The sequence below is a fragment of the Acinonyx jubatus genome, chromosome B1 (genome assembly GCF_027475565.1).
Source record: "Acinonyx jubatus isolate Ajub_Pintada_27869175 chromosome B1, VMU_Ajub_asm_v1.0, whole genome shotgun sequence".
NCBI classification, from domain to species: domain Eukaryota; kingdom Metazoa; phylum Chordata; class Mammalia; order Carnivora; family Felidae; genus Acinonyx; species Acinonyx jubatus.
In genome coordinates, this window is record NC_069382.1 from 104,403,459 (window position 1) to 104,428,967 (window position 25,509).

General features: G+C 34.2%; 1 pseudogene; it reads left to right on the forward strand.

Moving 5' to 3' along the window:
* The first annotated feature begins 7,727 nt into the window (after positions 1-7,727).
* On the forward strand, positions 7,728-23,630 carry LOC113600362 (60S ribosomal protein L12-like; annotated as a pseudogene).
* The last annotated feature ends 1,879 nt before the right edge of the window (positions 23,631-25,509 follow it).

The following is a 25,509-nucleotide window of genomic DNA, read 5'->3' on the forward strand; positions in this document are numbered from 1 at the left end:
TCATGTGATCTGCAAATAGAATACAATATGAAGTATTGTATTGGTTTATATTATAGTGAACTAAACAAAGGGGGATAGTGAATGAGGTAAAGTCTAGGAAGTATGTGGCACAAGCTTCCAGGTATCCCTTCCCAGTGGATTTGCATGGAGTTATTCTTACTGATCCCAGCAGTGATATATAACAACACATGTGAACATTCTCAAGCAGGGAAGCTTGCCTGTGCCTTGGTGTCCAGGGTTTTGATTTGGAGTCAGTCACGTAGGCATACAGTACCCACATAACTCAGCTACTCACATTCCAGCCCACCCTACAGAAAGAAGACATTTGTTCACTGTGAATCACATTTTAGGATAAACTTGTCAATTGGTACAATATGGTCTCAGACATATTAAAAAAAAAAAAGTCTCATCAGTCAAAATGCTCCAATCCATCAGTTCCAAATGTTCCAAATGTTCCAAGCTCCAGTCTGTTGGGCTCAAAGTTTATCTCCTAGAACTGAAGGAGCCATCTTTGGAATGAGCTGGGTTTGAGTAATTAATGCCTGCTGAGTTAAACCTTTTCAGCCAGAAACCCTAGCAAATTATATTATTTCTATATACCACTGTCTCTAATTTTTATTTTTTTTAGTTTATTTATTTTGAGAGAGTGCACAGGAGAAGTTTAGGGGTTTAGCGGTTTAGAGAGAGAGAGAGCGAGAATCCCAAGCAGAGTCCATGCCATCAGCACAGAACCTGACACAGGGCTCCATCACACAGTGGACCTCAGCCAAAAGCAAGAGTCAGACACTTAGCTGACTGAGACACCCAGGTGCTCCCTGTTTCTCATTTTTACAAATGGGAGCAGTGCACCTGGGTGGCTCAGTATGTTCAGCATCCGACTTGGGCTCAGGTCATGATCTCGCGGTTCCTGAGTTTGAGCCCTGCGTTAGGCTCTGTGCTGACAGTGTGGAGCCTGGAGCCTGCTTTGGATTCTGTGTTTACCTCCCTCTCTTTCTCTGCCCCACCCCTGCTCATGCTCTGTCTCTCTCTCTAAAAAATGAATAAACTTAATATTTTTTAAATGGGAGCATTAACTATATTATACACATAAAATTATGTGTCAGTGAGGTGGTTCATGTAATACAGTTTGTAAAATACCCTGACACAGTTTAAACCACAACAGCCATTACATAGTATTATTAGTATTATTATAGCTATTATTATTTCCACTATTTTTAATTAAATTTTGGAATTTTTATGAATTATGGAATCACATAAAATCCTAATGGAGTCTTCTTTATTCAAAATCATTTGTGGGAAATATAGCAATACTTAACTATGGGTATTTATGAGAATATTGTGCTTGTATATCAGAACAACTCTAGTATACACATTACTATGAATGTCTCAACTCATGTGAGTGAAATTAAATCCAAACTATTTAGGTATACATTTAGTGTATACATTTAGGCATTAAAATACCTACAGTGTTTAACAAAAATAATCCTAAAATGGATTTGTTTCTAAAAGCAAGTTAATTTTGTATAGTAAATTTCAAATTGTAAAAATGGGGCTTCTTTAACACAAGGTGCCATGTTTTAAAAAATATTACACAAAGAAGTGTAATTTTATGAAGGGAAGAAAGGAATTCATTACATGCAACATTTTTGTGGTATTTAACTTATTAATACACTCAAGTCCAGAAACATTTGGCAATACAGACATATGTAAATTAATATGAGGTCACCTCATTTGATCATTGTAATACATTTCCTAGAATATCTCAAGATTCACTTTTTAAGATTCCCTTTTTATTATAATCAAATCAACTGATGAGAGCTCACAAGGTGCCCTCGCTTCCCCTTTTCTAATATGAAAAGTAATCTGTGGTAGGAATTGGGTTCTGAGAGCCCAATCTAGTTTGTAAGGCAGTTGAGCTATGATTTCTCAATTGGTGAGCTGACATTTCTCATTAATTCGAACATATCTTCTGAATCTGATTTTAGGACGTTGGCAAGTATATCAAATATATTTTAACTCATTAGCTACTTCTAGCTGAATGTTACATCCTATCATTTTTGTGCTGAGAAAAATTTTAGAGCTGCTCACAATCAGATTATTTAAATGCTTTATTATAAGCACTTAGGAATATTTTTAATTCAGACACAATATTCTAACACCATATGATGCCCTAAATAGCTTCATCTTCATATTTAAAAAAAAGATAGTAAGGTTTTGGGGGTTTTTATGCTATCTAAATCAAACTTATAACATCATCTATATTCCAGAGTGTCAAAAAGTATCAAACCAAATGTCACATGCTGGGTTATCTTTTTGAGATACAGGTAACACACAATTGCACTAAAAATGAAGCAATTGATACAAATTCATTCACATTTACATTGCACAGCAATACATTCCCCAACGTTCCTTTCATATTGAGTTCTATTTCAGCATCATTATAACTGACAGATAGTGTTAAACAAGGCAGTACTAGCTTTCAGGAACACATTATACATTACTAATCCATTATTTACAACTCCAGAGAAGGCAAAATGACTCTTCTGAAGGCATACAGAGTTCATCAAAGTTTTAGCTATGGAGGTTGCTTTAAAAGAAGTCAAGCAGAACATAATTTTAATGCTATTATAAACCTAAATTATAGGTTTGCCTTTCTAAATTCGAAGAATCTTGACTTCTTTTGAACATGTTTTTAAAATTAAACTACATGTTATCCTTTAAAATTTAATTAATCAATTTAGGGAGCAATGGCCAGTAGTAAAGAAAATTAAGAATATTTATATCTAGCTCTGAGGTATTCTCACTCAAGATTTTTTTGACTTGTTACCCAAACCAATTATCTAAGAAGATAATTAATTTTTCCATATATAATATGTAGGCTGTTATTCTAATTTTCCCCCTCATTAAGAAATTTTTCCAAGTAATTAAAGAAGGCTAACAAATTTCCTTTTTCCCTTTTTCATTGTTGAGGTAGTATCTTCTCTTATGTGGAAAAAAAAAATTCCAGTAACTCAGGCCTTGCTGAGAAAGAAAAAAAAAATTGAGTATAGTGGATACACAATGTTATATCAGTTTCAGGTGTACAACTTAGTGATTTGACAAGTTCGTACATTGAGCTATCTTCACCACAAGTGTAGTTACCATCCGTCCTGTTACATTGCTATTATAATATCATTACCTATATTCCTTATGGTGTGTCTTTTATTCCCACGAGTTATTCATTCCATTTGAAGCCTATATCTCCCACTCCCCTTCACTCATTTTGCTCAACCCCCCCACTCACTTCCCTCCTCTCTGGCAACCATCAGTTCTCTGTACTTTTAGCTCTGATTTTCTTTTTCTTTCTTTCTTTCTTTCTTTCTTTCTTTCTTTCTTTCTTTCTTTCTTTCTCTTTCTTTCTTTCCCTTTCTTTCCTTTCTTTTCTTTCTTTCTTTCTTTCTTTCTTTCTTTCTTTCTTTCTTTCTTTCTTTCCTTCCTTCCTTCCTTCCTTCCTTCCTTCCTTCCTTCCTTCCTTCCTTTGTAGATTCCACTTATGAATGGAATTATACAGAATCTGTCATTCTCTGTCTGACTTATTTTACTTAGCATAATACCTTCTATATCTGTCAGTGTTCTCTCAAATGGCACAATCTCATCCTTTTTATTGTGTAATAGCCCTGTGTGAGTGTGTGTGTGTGTGTGTGTGTGTGTGTGTGTGTGTTTGCCTTATCCATTCATCTATTGATGGACACCTAGGTTACTTCCACATCTTGGCTATTACAAATAATGCTGCAATAGACATAGGAATGTATATATTTTCTCAAATTACGGCTTTTGTTTTCTTTTGTTAAATAGTGGAATTATTGGAGCATATGGTATTTCTATTTTTAATTTTTTGAGTAACCTTTATACTGTTTACCACAGTGGCTGTACTAATGTACATTCCCATCAATAATGAACAAGAGTTCCCTTTTCTTCACGTCACCAAAACTTGTTATTTCTTGTCATTTTTGTTTTAGTCATTTCTAATTGGTATTGTGATACCTCATTGTGGTTTTAATTTACATTTCCCTGATGATGAGTGATGTTGAGCATCTTCTCACATGTGTGTTCGCCATCTATATGTCTTATTTGGAAACATATCTATTTGTGTCCTGTGCCCAATTTTTGGTTGTTTTCTTTGGTGTTGAGTTGTAGGAGTTATTTATATATTTTGGATATTAACCCCTTATTGGACATATCATTGGCAAATATCTGCTCCCATTTAGTAGGTTGCCTTTTTGTTTCACTGTGGAAAATCTTTTTATTTTGATGTAGTCCCAATAGTTTATTTTTGCTTTTATTTCCATTGTCTCAGGAGACATATATAGTAAAATGTTACTACAGCTGATATCAGAGAAGTTACTGTTGTGCTCTCTTCTAGTTTTTTTGTTTTGTTTTGTTTTGTTTTTTATGATTTCAGGTCTTATACTTAGATCTTTAATCCATTTCAAGTTTATTTTTGTGTATTGTGTTAGTATGTGATCCAGTTTCATTCTTTCACATGTAGCTAGTCCTGTTTTCCCAGCACCATTTATTGAATGGCTGTTTTTCCCCAATGTATATTATTGCCTCATTTGTCATAGATTAATTAACCCTATTATCTTGGATTTAATTTTAGGGTCTCTTTTCTGTTTCTTGAAGATGACACAAATAAATGGAAAAAATGTGCTCATGCATTGGAATAATTAATATTGTTGAATGTCTATATTACCCAAGGCAACGTCTAGATTCAATGCAATACTTATCGAAATATCAACAGCAATTTTCACAAAACTATAACAAATAATATTAAAATCTATATGGAATTACAGAAGACCAGAATAGCCAAAGCAATCCTGAGAAAGAAGAACAAAGCTGGAGGTACCATAATACTGGATTTTAAGATATACTACAAATCTGTAGTAATCAAATTAGTATGGTACTGGGACAAAAATAGACAGATAGACCAATGAAATGGAATAGACACATCAGAAATAAAAGAATAAAATGCATAAGCAAAAACAGGCCAGAGTAGCCTAAATTGTGTCCAGGAATAGGAAGGTGTATTAAAGTATATACCATAAGATAAGTGACTTTATCAGTTTTAACCAATAAAGTCCCTGATTAAGATACCAAATACAAATGAGTTTATATACTATTTGTCTTTCACTGACTTACTTCACTTAGTATAATGTCCTCACACTCCATCCATGTTGTAACAAGTGGCAAGACTTCCTTCTTTTATGTGGCATAATAATGGATATTCTTTAAGAAAATCTGCAACGAACACTATGAATAAATCAAGTTTCCCAAACTAGCACTTACATTTTACTATTTGTAAGAATACTAAACAGTTATTTACTGGGTTTTGGAAAGTATAATTATGATTCCGTTTTCATCAAAATAATAACTCACTCAAGAAAGTATGATGTTGGCCTAAGTTCAAAAGCCACCAAACTTCCTACCCTTTTGCAGAAGATGTCAATGTAATTATGATTTATTAACCACCGTGGCACACTATAAGAATTTGATATCTCAAGGGCTCTTGCTGACACTGAGTATTATCCCCAAGTGGAGAAGTGAAAAAGATGAAGATGAGAGAAGAATAAAACAAAGTTCAAGAAATAATCAGGAGAGGGTTAAATTTCAATCTTGAAATATGTGAATGCCTTTCCCCTTTCTATTAACCCATTTCTTCATTTGAAAATAAAAATAGAAGACATCCTCAAGTCTGCTCATGTGTGAGTTGTAAGCGTCCTGTAAAAAAAAAAAAAAAAAGGTATGTTCTAAACCCCTTTCAGTTAGAAGAGTCAGCCCTTTCACACATTCCATTACATTTTAAAACTTAAAATCTATAAAATGAACATTTAATTTTAAATAGGGTTTTTAAGATAATAGTTGAACCCTTGATAATATTTATTACTAGATAGGATAGTTTTAGAGTATATTGTGAAGTTATCTAAATTCGATTGCAATTCATTAGAAATTATTATGTATGAATAATGCTACATTATGTACATATGACTGGTTAAATTTGTTACTATAATTTGTATATAGAAAAGAAACAAGATTCATTACATTCATAGTACTACTGATTCTTTATATTTTAGGGATTCTACACCATGTTTTGGGAATACACTAGAATTGAAAGGTAAAGAGAAATTATACCAGTAGTATTATCCTACCATTCAAAGTATTAACAGTAAATGTGTCTTCTCAACAGTAACAGATAAATCAAGCTTTTCTATATAATTTTCAAGAAGTCAAAACACTGAAAGGTGTTTTATATCTGTTACTGCATGTTGGTTAATTGACCACATCCCGACAGGCAGTGTTTTAAGCAGGGAAACAAATTATTTTACTTATTTACTGCTGGGTATTTTTAAATTTTCTCAAAGGAGCAACGTATCCAGGTTCAGCATTTTCAATAAGACACATCTAGTGACGTTATCTCATGTGATGGGTATGGTTCTCCATTGACTTTCTTAAAGATAATGAATGTGTGCCCAAAGTTTCTCCCAGGATGGGTAAAATCAAAGGTGTGTTATACAGAATTTTAATTCCACTGAACTTAAATTCTGTTTTATTTGATATAGTAGGACTATAACGTGTATTTTTTTAATCCACAAAGGCATAAGATGGCTTTTCAAAAAAAGTATCCTCAAAAACATAATGCATAATTAGCTAGGTGAGCATTTCAAGTTTTTAGTACTTCATAATTGAAACACCAAAATAAGTTTCAAAGAGGTAATAGGGCAATTTCCAAATTCTCCCTTGCTTTAGGTATACTTTATCTTAGGAAGCTTGTTTCAGAAACTATCAGAAAAAGTGAAAAAAAGAATGTCAATTACAAGCCAAAGATGTTTATTTGGTATTATTAGAATGAAACACTGTGAATTCTGAGGACTTTCATATTTTCAGAAGAAATATCTTCTTCTAGCATCAGCAGACTATTGTTCTATGTTTTCTATGTAGGGGAATAGTTTAAAAGCAAGATTTAATTCACAGTGATGAATACAAAATCACAAAGTGTGCATTGGCTTTCATAACCTATAAATCATTGAGGATGCTTTTAGGAGCCATTTCAGTAGAAACATCTCAGATTTAAGCTTATGCTATGTTTCCTGTACTGTTGTCAGCTTTTGCCTTAAGCGTTAATGCTTAAGTCTGAAAGCACTACTTTGCTATCAGGTAGGGTAAACTGTGAATGCTAATTTTTTTGTTGTTTACAGCAAAGGAAATGAGTTTTTTGGTTTAAAAATATTACTTTTAGGGAAAGTATTAATAAAATAATCCCTTTACTATAAATTTGATAATTTAGTTCTTAGGCTAGACTATATATATATATATATACACACACACACACACACACACACTGTTTTTGAGAGAGAGAAAGTAAGCATCAATGGAAGATTAGCTCAGCTACTTTAAGATGTGCAAAATCTATTATGTTTAAGTATACACTCAGGGCATGTGGGTGACTCACTTAAGCGTCCAACTCTTGATTTTGGCTCTGGTCATGAACTCATGGTTCATGAGATTGAGTCCTCTATCAGACTCTGTGCTGACGACATGGAGCCTTCTTCAAATTCTCTCTCTCTCTCTCTCTCTCTCTGTACCCCGACCCCTGTCTCTTTCTCTTGTCTCTCTCCCAAAATAAACATTTATATGTGTATACATATATATATATATATATATAGGCTTAATAAAATGCATACACACACACACACACACACACACACACACACACACACATATAGGCTTAATTTCATTAGTATCCTAAAGTTCCAAGACAGACTGTAGATAATGGAATCTGAATAGTGTCTTGAAAGATCAAAAACAAAACAAAATTCAGTACGTTTTCCAACACTGATATCTTTACAGAAAAGAGTTGTTCTTTTTTTATCTTTTTTAAAATTTATTTTTGAGACAGAGAGAGACAGAGCATGAGCAGGGGAGGGCAGAGAGAGAGGGAGACACAGAATCCGAAGCAGGCCCCAGGCTCTGAGCTGTCAGCACAGAGCCCGATGTGGGGCTCGAACTCACAGACCATGAGATCATGGCCTGAGCTGAAGTCAGATGCTTAACTGACTGAGCTACCCAGGTGCCCCTATAGAAAAGAGTTTTGTATTAACTAAACATTTCCCTTTTACCCATTCTACCGCTCAGCTATTAACAAATTTTATATTCAATATAAGATGATAGCCAAATTATCCAACATTAACTTTTCCCAAAGAAAGTTGTTTAAATAATAATAGATACCATATTGCAAGAGATTTAGAAATGTAACATTACACAAATTATTTATTGAACACTAATGATAGATCTGCTATTACTAAAAAATACTGGGAATTTTTTTGTTTGTTGTTTATTTATTTGTTTGTTTGTTTGTTTGTTTATTTGAGAGTGGGGAGGGCAGAGAGAGAGACAGAGAGGGAGAGAGAGACAGACTCCCAAACAGATTCCACACTGTCAGCGCAAAGCCCACTGCAGGGCTCAAACTCACAAACTGCAAAATCATAACCGGAGCTGAAATCAAGAATCAGATGCTTAACCTACTAAGCCACCCACCCCCCCCATTTTTTTAATCCTTGCCTTTCTGCAGTGTTTTTGCTTTTCAAAGACTCCTCAGAAGTACCATCTTATTGGAATTATCACTATACATCAAGGTGGTATGGATATGATTATCTCTAATAAATTAAAACCCAAGATATGTTACATTTAGAATTATAAGAGAAAAAATAATCATGAAATGCTTCCAAGGAAAGTATTTAATTGTCAAATCAGATTTGTTGCTTTTACTTATCATTCTTCTTTCCTTGATGGGAGACCAGGATAGAAACCATTTCCTGTCTTCCCAATGAGTATTCTTTTTAAAGTATATAGGATTCATGGGGTCTAAAAAAAAAAATGCATCTTTACAGTATTGATATTTAGAATAGAGCTCTGTAATGCCCAGAAAGATTGAGTCCATTTTAGGGTTAAAAAATAGGACTGTATTATCAATATCATTGATACTACATAGAGTTGAGCTACCGTCTCTCCACCAGGCAGAACTGACAGAGAAAAATGACCCTGGAGCTTAAAAGAATCTTTCACAGTGTCATCTGATCACTGTCTTCTGCAGTCATGGGCATAAAGCAGTAGATGGCCACTGGGTCTTCATCCAATATGTAAAGATGCTCCTCAATAAAGTAGGTATCAGCTGCTTGGATGCACACATGAGATGCACTTTGCAAAACTCCAATTAGAGGGCCTGAAATGAAACCATATCTAGTTGCTGCCACTTGTTTCTGATGTAGAAATACTTTCTGGTAATGATGATAACCAAAAAGTTAGCAGCACCACAACCAAAATACTGATTCCAGCATAGAGTCCCTTAGTGCAGATCATTCATGAATTTTGTGCCAGACACTTGAGTTTGATTGTTTTGCCAAAGGCCATTTGAAGGACTCAGTCGCCCTGCCATTCCCATTTGTTGGACTACAATGCTGAGCTGATGGAGTTCTTCTTGTTTCCCCCAGTGTCTTCGGCGGGGTTTCTGGTGTCTCTGTTGAGGAAGGTGATGTAGCTGCTGGTTTGTAATTTTCTAAGGGAGCTGGCATTAGAGGAGCAGAGATAGATAACCTAGGTGACACTGGAGCACTGATGTTCCTAGCTGGTCTAGGTTTGTGTTTCATATCATAAACCACCTCTTGTGTTCAATATGGCAACGATGCAGGCCACTGTCTACCTTGGCCTTATTCTCCCATGTGTCACAGGCACACTCCCTCTGCCTTATAATGCCTATGCTTCTGAAAGTGACATGGGATCATGATATCAGCAGTTCAAGAGAGAGATTCTCAGCTTTTTGTTTACCATCTGTCCTCGTGGTCTTTGTTAAAAAATGATTTTTAAAAATCACTATGTGTGATTCTTTGTGTTTCACAATTAAAATGATAGCCTGCAGTGACTGTCAAGTTGCACACAAATCCTGGTCTCATTTTCTTTAGTTGTGTGGCTTGTGTTGTTTTCCTTCTGAAACTTCATATATTAACAGCAGATAATAATGGCATTTTCTTGGTAAAGTTGTGAGAAAAACATGTTACTGTATATAGAAGAGTGAAAAAATGTTTGAAGCCTATAAGTGGAAATTATAAATTATAATTTACATTTAAAATATTACATTTAAAACGAAAATATTACCATAATTAGTAGTAATCGTGTCATTGTCTTCTAGACTTGCAAGTTTATCCCACATCCTCATTTATGTTGCATGCCATGCTGTTTGTTACATGACAAAATGTGTCATTACTTTATTATCTCTATCATTGTTTTATGATAGATTCTTACAATGCTGCTAGTGTCATTTAATTTCTATCAAACTTCATTTGTTTATATTTTGGAGCATTTTGAGAAGCATTAAACTCTTTTACACAAATGCTTAAGTGAGTCATTAAATAATATTGTTATTGTTGCAATTTATAGACAACATGATGCTGTAATGTGTTTATAAAATTTTGCCAAACTTCAATATAGAATTCTTTAGGCAAACACTAATATTTGACCTGGAAGTCAAGAGTTATATATTTAGGGTGAAGGTTATATCATTTTATATCTTGTGACTCAGGAATAAATAAAAATACATACATATCAAATTGTCATCCCTACTTTGGAATATGTGATTTAAAAGTGGTATATGAAGGGGGCGCCTGGGTGGCTCAGTCTGTTGAGTGTCCGACTTCAGCTCACGTCATGATCTCGCAGTCTGTGAGTTCGAGCCCTGCGTCGGGCTCTGTGCTGACAGCTCAGAGGCTGGAGCTGCTTCGGATTCTGTGTCTCCCTCTCTCTCTGCCCCTCCCCCGCTCATGCTCTGTGTGTCTCTTTCTCTCTCTCTGTCAAAAATAAATAAACATTAAATTTTTTCAAATGGTATATGAAGTAACCTATTTGAAAAAGTTAAAGTTTTCCACAGTCATATAATTTCCCAGAATCTGTATTCTGTTCTCTAAAGGATATTGTTTTCATATACCTCTTACTTATAGATAATTTCTTGTGACATATGTTAATCATAAAAATCTTTAATATTTTCATTTTCCTATGTAAAAATACTTTCAGCTACCAAAAATATAGGAAAATAAATGACCAGTTCCAAGGCTCTGAGAGAGAATGTTTATAATTTTCAGTTTTGTATATTTGGAAATCATATCCAATTCTTATGTAAAATAAAACTTCCTAAATTTTGCTAAAAATATTATTTTAAAATCAATTTAAAAATATCAAGCAAAGATTGAGGCAGCTGCTGCTGGAGAAGCTGTCTCCCCATCAACAAAACATTAACAATTCCATTTTCTGTTCAAAAATAAAATTGGCTGTATAGAAGTGATTGCATTTGAAATTATTGGTATGTTTGAATGCAACTACCAAACCATGAAAAATGAGGCTTTCATTTGCTGTAAAAATAAATTAGGAGGAGATGCTTTGCTAACAAAGCCATTTGAGCACCACAGTTCATATGTATTCATGGTACTATTAACAGATGTCTTTGCTTATACTGTAAGCTGTTTTATGATGTTGTGGAATTCAGCATTACTTTATATCTACAGTAAGCACAGGCAACATGTTCTAGGATATAATAAAAATGTATCAAATTAGAGATCATATGGAAAAGTATACAATAATCTTATAAAACTGATTTCTTCTTATGAAGTCATGTTTCCCACTGCACTTGTAGAGTATTGTTTAACAGCACTGTTTCCCTGTTAATATTTCAGTACATCACAAAAATATAAAACAGTATAGAATGTAAGACCTTCTGTTGGGAAAATGTTTTTGCTTCTATAATAAACATAATATAAAGTAAGTATTAAACATGCTCTATGTTACTTGTTGACCCTAAAAATGCTTTTCTTTTTTAAAGTTTTTTTGTTTGTATTCCAGTTAGTTAACATACAGTATATCAGTTGCAAGCATACAGTATAGTGATTCAATTTGTATACAACACCAAACCTCATCACAACAAGCACACTCCTTAATCCCCATCACCTGTTCCTCCATCCCTCCCCTCAGGTAACCATCAGTTTGCTCTCTGTAGTTAAGGGTCTTTTCTAAAAGGATTAATTTATCCATGATAATGACATGATGCTAGTCACCAGAACACTGTAAGATTTGCTAATAATCATCTATTGGTATCAACTTTCTAAGAAACATTTAAGAATTCATATGTAGTACCTTCAGTGAAGCAGTCCTGAATTTGAATACATACCCATACTTGTGAACATGCCCATTGGAAATAGTGTATATATCTGAAAAAATTTCTACAACTGTTTGAGCTTAGGCAATTCCTTTCATCCTGAAAGGCAATTCCTTTCATCCCATTGTGAAATGGGACTGATAGCTACCTTGCATTGTTGTGAGAATTTAACTTTAAGAGAATTTAGATAAGGACTAAAACATGTCTAGTTCAATTTCCCATATGTACCACATTCTAAACATTGGTGATATATTCTATTCATTGTTTTGACATGTGTTCCTCTGATGGGTGAAGAAAGATATAAATGATACTAGAAACCTTTAAAAGTATGCAGCCTTGTGAAAATTAAAACCAAAATGATTGATTAAATATCCCTTTCTGTGCTTGCCTCAATATCTTATTATAAAAGCAGTAGTTGATAATAATTATTCATTATTTAGAGTTCCTAGCCCATATTTCTCAAACTGTGAGCAAACCAAAAACACCCCCAAATTATGTAAACTTTAGGCATAGAAACCCAATTCTTGCCTCTTTCCCATTATTTTGCCTAATTTACTTTATATAAACTCAGACTACTTTCATTAAATGCTATTAGTAATATGTCACATTTTATTCACTAAATACTGTTGGAATATTTTTCTCTTGTAGATATTTCACATAATACTATTCTTCATCTTGGAATTTGACATTCCTGTCGATAAAGTTTTAGGAAATGTATCTATGTAAATTCTGTCTCCATATATACAAGAAGCCCTTTCTTATGTGCTTACAGAGAAGTGTCATGGTTGGTGTTGTTAAGGACAGCTGGCAATACAGTATATGAGATACAGGAAATTCACATGATGTAATTATGTTGTGAGACAAAACATACAACCTGTAAGAGAAAGATCCTGAGTAATTAAGAACTGTGAATACGGGACTCCAAACCAGAAGAATATGTTATAAAATAACTTCAAAGAAAATGCAGAGAAATATGACTTTAGGTGAAATATCCCAAGAGTACTTCTAAAATTTGATAAAATTGAACCTAAAATCTTACTATCATGAAAATTAAATTAAAATCTTTTTTTTCAAAAAATACTTTTTATTATTTTCAACAAAGCATATTTTAATATAAAAATATGACTCAAAAATTTATAGATCAAAAGAAACTCCTGAATTGTTGTAAGCCTGTTGTGATTTTAATTTTAAAATTTATGCTTTTCTTTTTTTCTCACCCGTTGACTATTAGATCTAAAAGTTTAAGCAGAAACATCTGGGTAACTATTATAAAAAAGTACATATCACTTGGACATCTCATAGAATAAAGCTTGCATCTCTAAAAGCATTTTAAAATACTTAAAATTACTTTTTTATCTGACAAAGTCGTATATTTTCAGAGCTGGAAAGAAACTTAGCCCTCTAACTGAACTTTCAAATTATACATATGAAAAATCTCAAGTGCAGGAAACAAATATTTTGCCCCATTCTGTGTCTGTAAGGTAGTGGTGGAATTATAATTAGAACTCACACCATCTCGCTCAGTCTAGAATATTTACATTGCATTTTATTCATCAATCAATAAGATTTTAATTTTTAATAATAAAAGTATTAATAAGACACACATAATAAATTTGGAATGTAGTTAGTGTATTTCTTGCACTACGTTAAATATCTAATACTCTAGTACAACTCATTTTACTTTATATCATACTTCTTAATATTTCTTAATGATACATTTATTTTATCATTCAAAACCCCAAAACAATTAAATATAAGTAAACCAAGCTCAGTTTAATTTGGCACTGCATATGAAAATATTTAAAATCAAAAAGTAGAAATTTTAATCTATTTTCCTTTCTTTATAAATATTACCTCAACAATAACAACAATACCCACAAGCATTCACAATGGCCCATTGTGTTTTATGATGAAGTTAAGGTGTCTAATGCAGGTACTTATTTTTTAATCTTATTCTTTTTATATACATGTTTGTATATGCCTTATGATGTAGCAGGTGAATACATTTCCATATTATGTAAGTTCAGTTATTTACTTATTCATACATCCAGTAATTATTTATGAATGTGTAAGCACTCTTCTGTGCACTTAGAATCTACTAGTGAAAAGAACTTCAAACGATCTCTGCATTCAACATTCTGGAAAGGCAGAGAATGAAAATAGTATAATAAATAATACAGTATATTATAAATATGAAATCATTTGTTATATAACAAAGTATAAGGTTATAAATGTCATGGAAAAATTAGGGTAAATAGCATCAAGTGAGTTGGGGACATTAAAATCCAAGGTAGCTGGTATTTGAGTGGTATCTGCGTAGAAATATCAAGGAGGTGAAATTGGAGAAAGTTATATGGAGGAAGAATATTCCAGATGGAGGCAACAGACAGAACAAAGATTATATGGCAGGTTAATGCCTGGTGTGTTCTAGAATCAGCAAAACCCAACATTGCTATAGCAGAGGGAATCTGTAAGAGAGGAAGGAGATAAGGTTAGAGATGAGTTAGAGGTAGGTAGTATTCAACCATGTGGATTTGGCCTTTGTCCTGAAGAAAATGGGAAACCATGGGGGAATTTGGAACAGATGTGGAATGATTCGCATGTTATAAGAATAATTCTTGTTAGGAGTATGAAGAATAAGATGGAATCTGAAACATCAGTTAAAAGGCTACTGATGTAAATCCATATGGCATAGAGTGAGGTATCACAGTTAAGGTGATTGAACTGTGACCTTGAAAACAATTCATATAGGGGTGCCTGGCTGGCTCAGGCCATGGAGCATGAGACTCTTCATGTTGGGGCTGTGAGTTCAAGTCTCACACTGGGTGTACAGATTACTTAAAAATATTTTTTTAAAAAAGGAAACAATTTATGTGTTGGGGGATAGCAAATGATTTCAAGCTTTTCAACTGAACAACTGGAAGGAAGGGTGAAGTTAGCATTGATTATGAAGGGGTAAACTGAAGACTGGGTGAGGATGAGGTCAGGATGGAATAACATAAGAAATTCAGCTTTATACATGTTAATTTTGAGATGTTAATTGTACCCCCATGTTTCTATGCTAAGTATGTTTTGTGATATAAAATTTCAGAAGTCAGGTCATAGGCTAGGGCTTAAAGATACAAGTTTGGGGAACTCAATATATAGATGATATTTAAACACAAGAGGCAGGATGAAATCCCCAGAGGAGAGGGTAAAGAAAGAGATGAATAAAGGAATGAATACTAAATCTTGGAATTTTCCAATCATAACAGGTTGGGGAGAAATTGAAAAGATGAGATGGGAAAACAGTGTGGGGTGCTGGAATAAAATGGGAAAAGTGTGTAAAATGAGTGGGGTGAATTTATGTGACATATAATGGTCTTTGATGACCGTGACAATAACAGTTTGGGTGAAGCCATGTGGATAAAGGTGGATTAGACCAGAGAATGTAAAAAGAAGTATTGGAGACATAAGGTAGAGCCAGTTCTTTCAAGGATTTTTAATGGAGTGGGGAGCGGAGTGGTATCTAGAAGATAAATGAAATCAGGTAAATGATTATTATTAAAACGGTGGAACCAACATGTATTTATGTGCTAATAATGAAATGATTCAGTAGAGGAAAATAAATGATGTAGAACAGTAATGGGAGATTTGTGAGACTGATGACCCTCAGTAAAATAAAAATAATGAATTGATATATATCTTTGAAAGGACCTGACTGAGATAGTAACATAAACAATTAACATATTGTAGCAGATCTGGAAGCAGAAAATGAAGTTCTGGAAACTAGTAGGTGAGTCATTGAGTGCTTAGAACATGTGGAGTTCCCTTGTAACTTACTCCATTTCCTCAGTGAAGTAGGAGCAACAGTGTAACTTAAGAAGGTGCACAGAGAGAGGTGCCTGGGTGGCCTAGTCAGTTATGCATCTGACTTCTGATGTCAGCTCAAGTGTAGATATCAGGGTCTTGTTCAAGCCCTACAATGGGCTCTGCACTAGGTATGGAGTCTACTTAAGATTTAAAAAAAGGGGGGTGTTGGTGCACCCTAGTGGCTCAGTTGGTTAAGCATTCGACTTCCACTTAGGTCATGACGTCATGGTTGCTGGGTTTGAGCCACACGTCAGGCTGTGTGTTGACAGATCAGAGCCCAGACCCTGCTTCGGATTCTGTGTCTCCCTCTCTCTCTGCCCCACCACCACTCATGCTCTGTCTCTCAAATATAAATAAACATTAAAAAAAATTATTAAAAACAAAAAGAAAGCAGGTGCACAGAGAAAAGAGTACAAGTTTGAAGAGACAGAATGGGTGAAGTAGTTGTCAAGAAGGGTAGAGTAAAAAGCAAAGGAATCAGTTAAATTGGTCAATAGCAGTACAAAATTAATAGTGATTAATTTAAAATATAACTTGTATGCTTAATCCTCTTTCTTTAGGATTTTCCTTCAAAAGTGTTAAACAGTACCACATATTTGTCAATTACCAACCTAAATCATCTAGCATTTGCTTTATCTTATGTTGTGTCTATCATAGCATCTGTCATTTTAGTTGCTTTTTAATATACAGTAAAGGTCTCCCTTCCTTTCTTGAGAAAGGAAAAATCTCCAAATGTAACTAATTAATTCCTGTCAATATTTAAGACACAAGTACAGGCTAATAGAAAGCTCACCCAAATGCTACAATTTAACTGATGGAAACATTTCAACCAGTGCCTAGTGACAGTAATTTTATATTTCATAAAAATTAAATTATTTTTAGATTTGAAAATAAAGATTAAAAAATATAAAATAATTCTAGAAGTAACATGTATTATAATATTATTTTGAAATAGCCTAAATTTATGTTGGTGTTTAACTTTTGTTATTTTAATTATTGCTGAATAAATTTCCATCACCCAAGCTATCAGAAGTGTTTATCAGGATCATATCTACCATGATCTTGTGTTTCCTCCATATAACTCTACCTCAACCTATACATACATATTTTCTTTACTAATTGAATACGATTAATTTCATCAGAGGAAAATATCATTTAAGTATAAAAATTCTAAATCTTTAGATCTTGCTAGTGCTACGAGAAGCTATATTTGAAGAACATTGTCATTTACTCTTTATTAAGCAATATATTTGACAATCTGTGTTTCAGTCACTACAGTAATTAGAGAAAAAGAGGCTGTTCAATTATTAATGATTTTTAGAAGCAACAGCAACATTTTATATTATTTGAAATACTAATAATATCAATTACTGGTAGGAAAAAAAATCCAATGTGTTTCTAATGAGTTTTAATCAATAAATGTACATTTTAGTCAACAAAGTAAAATACTTTTCTTACAAGATACCTTTTCTTATAAAGTAAATTTAACTAATAAGATACCCAAAGTTGCTAAATAATAAGACTAGTTTATGAACTATATTTTTAAATGCTATTATAAAATATAGACATATTGGGGCACCTGGGTAGCTCAGTTGGGTAAGCATCTTACTTCAGCTCAGATCATGATCTCATGGCTCATGAGTTCTAGCCCACGTCAGTCTCTGTGCTGATAGCTCAGAGCCTGGAGCCTGCTTCAGATTCTGTGTCTCCCTCTTTCTCTGTCCCTCCCTTGCTCGCACTCTGTGTCTGCCTCTCTCTCAAAATAAATAAACATTAAAAAAATTTAAAAATATATAGACATATTAAAAAGGAAAATATTAAATGCAAGCTATTTTGCTTTATGCTAATAGATGCTATGGCCTTTTAAAATTTATATAGAATACACGAAGTCTATTATATGAATGTATACAGTTAAGAGAATTAAATATCTGATCATATAATAAAATCTGTATTACTAATATAGTACCTAGGAAATTGATCTTTCTATTCCTACCAATCAACTTTCAATTTTCTCTGACTTTTCAATTTTTACATATTCCTTGCCTATATATAGTCTAAGAACATATCTCTTCTTACTATTTGCACCATAAATAAATGTAGCAAATTTTATTTGGAATTTTTCTAGAGAATGAAATGACGTAACATTTTTAACATCCTTAGGGTCAATTTGCAGTTATAAAGTCCTTAAAAATCACATTAGTTAACACACTTTCATGCTAAAAACACTCAACAAACCAGGAATCGAAGAAATATACCATGACATAATAGTCCATAGAAGAAAAACCCTTAGCTGATAGTTTACTATTGGTGAGATTGAAAGCTTTTCCTTTAAGATCCGGCACAAGACAAGGAACACCACTTTTACCACTTCTTTTCAAGATGATACTGGAAGTTCTCCACAGACCAGTTAAGTAAGAGAAAGAAATAAAAGTCAGCTAAATTGGAAAAGAAGAAGTAAATTTTTCTCTATTTGCACATGACATAATCTCATATGTAGGAAATCTTAAAGATCCTACAAAAAATGTTAGAACTAGTAAATGAATTTAGCAGTCAAAGGATATAAAACACACCATACTTCCATTTTATATACTAGTGAGAAATCCCAAAAGGAAATTAGAAAAAAAAAATATTTACAACAACATTGAAAAGAATAACTGCTTAGAAATCAACCTAACCAAGGAGATGAAAAGAATTTTATGTTAAAACCTACATAATATAGCTGGAAGAGGCTAAAGATGACACAAATAAATTGAAAGACACCCTGTTTTCATGGATTAAAGATAATACTGTTAAGATGTCAATATTGTACAAAGGAGCCTGCAGAGTCAATGCAATTCATTTTTTTATTAGTATAATTCATTGTCAAATTGGCTAACATACAGTGTATACAATGTGCTCTTCATTTTGGGCATAGATTCCTGTGATTCATCACTTACATACAACACCCAGTGCTCATCCCAACAAATGCCCTGCTCAATGCCCATCACCCATTTTCCCCTTTCCCTCATTCCCCATCAACCCTCAGTTTGTTCTCTGTATTTAAGAGTCTCTTGTGGTTTGCCTCCCTCCCTCAGTTTGTAACTATTTTTCCCCCTCCTCTTCCTCCATGGTCTTCTGTTAAGTTTCTCGAGTTCTGCATATGAGTGAAAACATGTGACATCTGTCTTTCTCTGACTGTCTTATTTCACTTAGCATAATACCCTCCAGTTCCATCCATCCATGTTGCTGCAAATGGCCAATAAATGAAGCAACAGAAAGAGAAATCAAGAAATCGATCCCATTTACAATTGCACCAAGAAGCATAAAATACCTAGGAGTAAACCTAACCAAAGATGTAACAGATCTGTTTGCTGAAAACTAGAGTCAATGAAATTCCTATCAAAATACTGTTGAGAGTTTAAACTACTCCATGATTTTGCTTCCTCAGAATTCATTTTATGGGCTAACTGGCTGGTTGAATGAACACTAGCCCGTCTCCCAAGTGCATGCCCTCAATAACATCCTGGAGAGTCACAAGAAAGTTTAAGTTCCTGATATGTCTCCCCCAATACCCCTGATTATAATCTCTTCTGCCTTACCTCCTTTCTACCTATGTGTCCTTTAAATAAGACCCCTGCTTATTTTACCAACCCCCCATTATTTTGGGTTTGAATTGACCAATCCAGCCTTAGCCCAGGAAACCCTAAAAACACTGCCCCCTGTGAACACTAATAAAAACACATGCCCCAGGGCCTACCCCTCACACTCTGCACCCTGCCTTTACTTCCCCATGCAGTGGCCTCAAGACATGCTGTGTACCTATGCATAATAAACTTCTCTATTTCACCTTCCCTTGAGGTCTTTGTTGAGCTTTGTTGATCTTTCACCTGGGGCTCTATTTAATACATGTTAATTTAACAAAATCATTACAAATCATAATAATGTTGCAAGTAGAAAACAAATCCATTCAAAAATTCATATGGAATCTTAAGGGACCTCAAATAACCAAAACAAGTCTTGACAAAGAACAAAGTTGGAAGTCTTAACACTTTCTAACTTCAAAATTTACACTGTTTTGATTTCTACATTGTTGTGGTATTACTGACATAAACACAGACATATATACCACTAGAGCAGAATAGACAGCTGAGAAATAAACCCTCATATATATGGGTGAATGGTTTTTGACAAGGGTGCAAAGACCATCCAACAATGAAAAGACAATGTTTTCAAAAATGATTGTAGGAAAACTGTATGTCTACAGGCCAAGAAATAAACTTGGACTCTTAAACACATTTTAAAAAAATAGCTGAAATTCATTGATTACAATGCAAGAACTAAAATTATAAAACTCTTAGAAGAAAATAGGAAAAGCTTCACAGCATTTGGTTTTGGAAATGACAGCATTGGTAATGCTAAAGTATGAGCAACAAAACAAACATAAATAAATTGCACCACATTAAAATTAAAAACTTATGAATCAAAGAACACAATCAATAGAATAAAAGAGCAGCCCACAGAGTAGAAGGAAATATTTGCAAATTATACATCTGATAAAATATTACTATCAAAATGAGATAAAAAAAAAAACTCCTATAACTCAATAGCAACAATCCAATTAAAAAGTGAGGAAGGGGCTTTATTTTTGGTTTACCTCTGATATGACCTCTTCTAGTTACATGCAAGAGTTTGTTCAGTAAGAGGTTTTATTATATATTTAATAGAACATATATATCTTGCAAATGTCATTTAAAAAAATTTTTTTAACGTTTATTTTTGAGACAGAGAGAGACAGAGCATGAACGGGGGAGGGGCAGAGAGAGAGGGAGACACAGAATCCGAAACAGGCTCCAGGCTCTGAGCCATTAGCCCAGAGCCCGACGCGGGGCTCAAACCCACGGACTCCAAGATCGTGACCTGAGCTGAAGTCGGACACTTAACCAACTGAGCCACCCAGGCGCCCCGCAAATGTCATTTTTGTATAGCTATGTTTTGTACTAGTGATAAAATCAATGTTTGTAGATATCAACTGTTTATCAGAATTCACTTGCTTTCTTTCAGAAACTACTGATACTGAGTCCTTTGGCTTTCAATTCAGAGGAGACCCAGGTGCAGCTCTCTTTAGTCCTCCAGAATCATGCAACACCATCTGCCTCTACCATGTCACCTAAGTTTGACCCCAATGAGATCAAAGTCCTGTACCTGAGGTTCCCCGTTGGGGAAGTTGGTACGTGTCTGCCCTGGCCCAGAAGATCAACCCCCTGAGTCTGTTTCCAAAAAAGGTTGGTGATGACTTTACCAAGGCAAACGGTGATTAGAAGGGTCTGACAATTACAGTGAATCTAACCATTCAGAGCAGGCAGATCCAGATTGAAGTGGGACCTTCTGCTTCTGCCCTGATCAAAGACTTTAAGGAACCACCAAGAGACAGAAAGAAGCAGAAAACATTAAGCACAGTGGAAGTATCACTTTTGATGAGATTGTCAACATTGCCCAATCAAATGTGGCACCAATCTTTAGCCAGAGGAGGGAACCATTAAAGAGATCCTGGGGACTTCCCAGTCTGTGGGCTCCAATGTTGATGGCTGCCACCCACATGACATCATAGATGACATCAGTAGTGGTGCAGTAGAATGCCCAGCTAGTTAAGAACTACAAAGGAAAATATTTCAATAAAGGATCATTTGACAAGCTCCCCATTGATATTATATCATATTAAAAAAATAATTCTCCAAAGATTAAAATGTTTCTAAAAGACCTGATTAGTAACATATGTTGCAATCCTGGAATCACAGTTTCCTAATGGCATTTTATTTGCAAATACCAACTTTAACCAACTTGTCGGTGTTATTATTTTAATAGAGAGTGAATTTTATTGATGAACGTAGAATTCTTTAATCCCAGACATAATTAGGTCATTCTGGTACATTCTACACATCGTCAAAAATTATAAAATAACAGGTCTTCAGATAGTCCCTTGTCTGTTATTTTGAAAGTAACTAAAATATATTTAAATAAAGTAACTATTATCTCAAACACTTTCTCTTAGAAATAATGCATATACCAATTTATTTTCTAATTTGGAAAAATAATTCCTATCTTTATTTTTCTATGTTATAGATATTCTGCTCTAGAAGTCTGGAATTCTAGTTGAAAACAAAATATACAGGAAGGACATGTAATCTGTAGAATCTTTTATTCACTCATTCATCATGACAGATTGGATAAGATACATGGGATACAACATTTATAAAAATTAATATTGAAATTTAATTTTGCTTTTATCTTTCTGGCAATTAAAGACAAACATGGCTAGCAACATAATTTGTACTACCCATAAGTAAAAGACCACACTGCTTTGTATATCATACTTTGAGTTTACATTTTTACCATGAGTCTTCCATCAGAGTACAGAAAAAGGTAAGTGATTAATGGTATAAGCCATCAGACTTCCAGCTGAGATAAGCTTATCTGTAGGAGTAACACGAACACATTAAAGGTAACTGAGCAAAGAATTTTAAGGAGATAAATTTTTAGATATTCAACTTTCATATGCATTGCATTCTGCTACAATGCATGTTTCTAAAACAGTGATTGGAAAACAGGAAAGTTATGTACACTATAATCGACATATGTTGGAGTATGAACTATTTTCTGCAGTAAAGGCAGCCAGAATATCATTAATAGAATTATAATCTTCAGCAAGAAAGGAACAAGCATGGATATTGCCCAGGGAAAAATGCTACTGGCTTTACATTTTTGTTGTTGCTTTAATGATAAAGGAAATACTTGCAGATTGTTCTTTCATGAAGATGTAAATCCTGAGACTTATACAGTTCTAGGTTCCTGGCATGTTTTACCTCCCCCTAATGCTTAGAGGTCCAGTTCCATCTGCCTTATCATAGGGTCAACAAGCCAGTATTTTCACTTTATTTTCATTTTTGGGGGTGTAATCTTATTAGCACTACAGGAAAGTCTAGAGCCATAATGAGCTGCCTGCCTTCACTAAAGAAGTTACTTCTCAATGTCCCAAGGATTTTGTTGTCGCATGTGTGCATTCCTGTTATAGAATTACACTAGTTTCAAGTGCACTAGCTCAACCTTATTTCTCTAATTAGCCCTGAGGATTTTAAGATTTTGCAAAATGCAAGGTCTACATGGGATGCATATATTCTGTCATAGCAAAAATCCCTGTGCTTATGGTACCCAAATTGGTCTGCATCTCAGCATCAAGGTGGTCCGGAAGATTTGATGCTTCCGTTTTCCCAATCCTGGTGTCATCACTTAAGGGAAAGGCATACCTCCCATCCATCTTGTATTCATTATCGTTTTTCAATGACATTAAAACACATTTAGAAAAAAATAAACACATATTGGAAACAGACTTGCAATTGTCTGAAATATTGGTGACAGGGACAGTACTTACCAATCCTTAGTAAATGACATTACAGAAGACATTACTGAGCAGGTTGTGGCGATGATAGAAGGTATTCCTTATAGATCGTTAAATCCACAGTTCTTCTTATAAGGCCAGGTAATAATTTTTGCTGTTAGAGCCAATGAATGGATCTCACTGATAAAATTGTTGTTTAAACACTTGACTAGAAGTGAAAGCAGGGGAGAAATCTTCATTTTTGAGTAATTGTATTCCATTTTGTTGTTTGTTGTTTTTTTTTTATTTTTTTAATGTTTATTTTTGAGAGAGAGAGAGAGACAGAGTGTGAGCCAGGGATGCGCAGAGAGAGAGGGAGACACAGAACCTGAAGCAGGCTCCAGGGTCTGAGCTGTCAGCACAGAGCCCAATGTGAGGCTCAAACCCACTAACCATGAGATCATGACCTGAGCAGAAGTCGGTTGCTTAACCGACTGAGCCACCCAGGCGCCCCAATTGTATTCCATTTTGTATTAGTGTCCAGGCAGGGGTCAGAAAACACAACAAAATGAAAAACAACAAAAGCTTAAGGTGAAAATTAACTAGTAAAAGGGAATTGTGATGCAAAGAAGTAAAGAAAACTCTAAGGAATAAGAAAACAATAAATGTCATCAACAGCCACTACCTCTAGGGCAGATGGAGAGTAAAGAAAAAAATAGGTTAAACACAGAAGGAACCCCACCAAGCCTAACAGTCAGACCCACTGAAGAGTGAGGGGCTGGGGTCACTGGATGATGATGAAGTTTTACAGTGGAGGGCTGGCAGGGATGTCTGGAGTGTGGGCAGCACTGGACCACCTGCACGCTTTTGGCCAGGCATCTGCCTACAGCCAGTGATCTTGCTGTGAAACCTCCTGCTTGGTTACTGCCAAATGTATTTGTATTAAGCAAGGACAGTCTGAGAAAAACCTGAGGGGACGGGAGTATGCTGAAAATTACTCCGAAAACCTGGCAGGAAAATTTAGGCTGAATGAGGAAATACTCAACTGTCCTGGTACGTCAGAGCACTGAGTACAAAAAAGGGCTAGGAAGCACATAGGATTTATGTGAAATATATATGAATATATATATATATATATATATATATATATATATATATATATGTATATATATATATAATGTGAAATATAAATTTAATGGGAACTTTTTTTCCCTTTATGATATGAAAGTAGTTTACTTAATGGTTTGATTACACTTTTCATCTCTGAAAAACCGGTACAGGTACAATTTTATAAAACCCATTTACAATTTTTAGTATCCATGAATACACTATCTATTCATACTACAAGGAATGGTGCTGTTCTTTCTAGAGCAATGTTTCTTCAACTGTCCCTCTATATTTTTATATGTGAATATGTTTGTGTGTAGGTATACACATATTTTAAAGGTTCTGAGATGATCTTTAAAAAATAAAAATATAGATTCACCAAATTCGTAAATAATTATGATTGTAACTAATTAATTATGCAAGATTAAACTTTACAGTTCCCATCCTGTTGCTCCCATCAGTTACCAGTATGAAAACAGCCAGGTGTGTAGCACCAGGCGAGAGATTTGAAAATTCATCTCTGAAGAAATTAGCCTAAAAAGATTCAAACAAGATTCAAGCAAACAAACATTAATCACAACAAAACTACAGACATAAGCAATTTGAGATTCCATGGTAGAACTTTATTCTGAAGTCCTTCATTCAAAAGCACCCTCATCAAACACATATGTAGAGTCTCAATAAGCTTTTTAGTATCTCACTTTAAATCATGATTCGATAGCCAAAGATCACTAGACATTTCATGAAAGCTTATAATAATGTTGAGATTATCTCCCAGAAAATAGGAAAAAAGGCAGAGATAGAAAATAGAAAAGTAAAATGGGATATTATAGTACGGTGTCCAGTTTTCAAGTAATGTGTATTTTAGTAAAAGTGAATAGGAAAAAGCAAGTGGAAGAAGATTATAAAAAAGAAATATTTCCAAATAATGAAGATGTGTGTCCGGACAAAAAGATCCCAACAACTG